The sequence below is a fragment of the Mesocricetus auratus genome, unplaced genomic scaffold (genome assembly GCF_017639785.1).
Source record: "Mesocricetus auratus isolate SY011 unplaced genomic scaffold, BCM_Maur_2.0 Super-Scaffold_100006, whole genome shotgun sequence".
NCBI classification, from domain to species: domain Eukaryota; kingdom Metazoa; phylum Chordata; class Mammalia; order Rodentia; family Cricetidae; genus Mesocricetus; species Mesocricetus auratus.
This window is the reverse complement of record NW_024429190.1, coordinates 33905586-33907897: the sequence shown is the minus strand read 5'-3', so window position 1 is coordinate 33907897 and position 2312 is coordinate 33905586. Positions and strand designations below refer to the sequence as shown.

Sequence of the window (2312 nt, the reverse complement as noted above, 5' to 3'; positions counted from 1 at the left end):
AAAAGAGGCCATGAATTTGAAAAAGAGCACTGAGTCATATATGGGAGGGTTTGAAGAAATGAAAGGGAATTGAGAAATGATGTAATTAATTATATTATAATCTCAAAAATTAAAAAATCATTTTTAGGTGATATTGCAGTTGGATCCTGTCAACAGCTGCATCTCTCAGCTTAGTTCTTCTGTGGCTGTCCAAGACTCCCTTTCTTTTCCAGAAAGATGTATTCTGGCGTGGCTGCTCGAGGACTCAGTGATAGGAAGATGTGCAAGTCCTCAACACCAGAAGTAAAGAAACCCAAGAAGGCAGTGCTATTCTGCCTGGGGACAGTTCATCATTCTGGAGGGTAACCCGGGGATCCTGGTAAGAGATATGGGACAGACTTTGGAGGACTCCTTCATCACCTTGGTCAAGATGCTGGCAGACCAGGACTATGGACATGCTCTTGACAACTCAAGCGAGAGACCAAGGGGAGCAAGAAGTAAGGCCCTGGTGTTCATCATCTGGGTATCTGATAATGAAGCCTTCAGAGCCTAATGTTCTTTGTCAGCTCTAAGGATGCCATCAAGAAGAGACTGAAATATGAACTTGGAAGTCAAGAAACCTTCTCAATGTCACATTCTTAGAGTCTGAGTCTATAAAGCTAGCCTACATTTAGGAGGAATTTGTCTGTTTCTTCAGCATTTAGCTCAGTACCTAGTCCATGCTAGCCACTGGACAAGTGGTTACAGGCCAGCACACAGTAAGCATCTAAATTTAAGCTCCCTAAAAGGCCATTTGTCTGGGTGGGGGTCATTTATGATGCATCCCTAGGACTATAGAGTCCAGCTCATATGATGGATGCTGTTGTCTTTAGAGTATGAAGAGACACACTTCGTGACTGCACTCAAGCCACACATGGCCAATGATAGTCATTAGCAGTACCAGGAAATCATGTAACTGTTGACTATATTCCCTCAGATTTGTAACAGAAATATTTTTCTCTATTGAATTTCCACTTTTTAGGGCTCATAAAACTACAATTTAACATTTATTTATGAAGGTATAATATCCATGAAAAATGTATGAGCATGTCTTCATGGTTAAACCCAAGGAGTAAATTGATATGATTAATAAATAAAACTTGGGAAATTATGGAAAAGTGTGAGAGCTCACTAGCAAGGTTTATAAATCAGTATTGTCTAATAAAGTTACTTAATGGTTTTCATATTAGAAAAAAGAGAAGAGGCCGACAGGGATCATGCATAAATTACAAGCAAACTGCTACAAACCGGTCAAGGACCCCTGGACCCTGGCAGAAAAACTAGGAGGCAGTGCAGTCATCTTCCCGGAGGGCAAGCCTTTGCGAGCCACCTCTATCCCCTGCCTGGAGCATCTAGCAGCCCCAGATCTGCTCTTGGCAGACTACATGCTACCCATTTCCTGCCAGACTAGAGGGTTGGGGGATTCCAGCAGAGAAAGAACAATCCCTTCACCCCAGTTTCCCCGTCTCCCCAGACCATAGTCTTCTCTTCATCCTCTATGGTTTGGTCTTCTCAACCTGCTGTTGATCTTGTCATTCTTCTTGGGTTGAAGCAGACCAAGTCCTCTTCCAGACACGTAGTTTTGCAAAGTTTTCATTTTTTAATAACACCCCTATTCCTCATCCCTCCCCAAGCAATGCAGCCAAATTTTAACCACAATAGTGACTCCGTGCCTGTCTGTGTAGCTCTGTGCATAATGGAATGCTATGGTAACGACATCCCAGTGGCAGCTGGATGTCCTGTGTTTCCTCTTGATCTTGGCCGTTTCTGGAAACAAGACCAGTAATAGACCTTCAATGTGAAAAAAATGTCTGGGTAGTGCTGACCTTAAACCCAGCACTCAGGAGGAACTGGGAGGCCAAGTTAGAGACCAACCTTCTCTACAGAGTGAGTTCTGGGACATCTGGGACTACAAAGAGAAACCCTGTCTCAAAAAAAATGTAAAAATAAATGATAGTGCTGTTAGTTACTTAGTGTTTGGCAGTAAGGTGTAGAGTCCTTGTGGTGATCATGAACCTTACAGTAAAAAGTCACTTGAATGTTTATATTTTCCATTATCATCAAATCAAATTTTAAATGGTAGTAATTTATACAGATATTCAAATTTTACACTTAAGTTTGTTCTTTAATTACACTTTTAATTTCTCCAACAGTTCTGTCTTATTTTACTAAAGCATCCAAGGGAAAATATCTGAAATGATAGTCACTGATATTAATGTTGTTTGTTTCTGAAAGGTAGCATTAGTAATTGTTAATAATCATTATTACAATAATTCTTGCTATAATAGTCACAC

At 40.7% G+C, this 2312-nt stretch overlaps 1 pseudogene; it reads left to right on the top strand.

Moving 5' to 3' along the window:
• The first annotated feature begins 216 nt into the window (after positions 1–216).
• On the top strand, positions 217–1499 carry LOC101843467 (annotated as a pseudogene).
• The last annotated feature ends 813 nt before the right edge of the window (positions 1500–2312 follow it).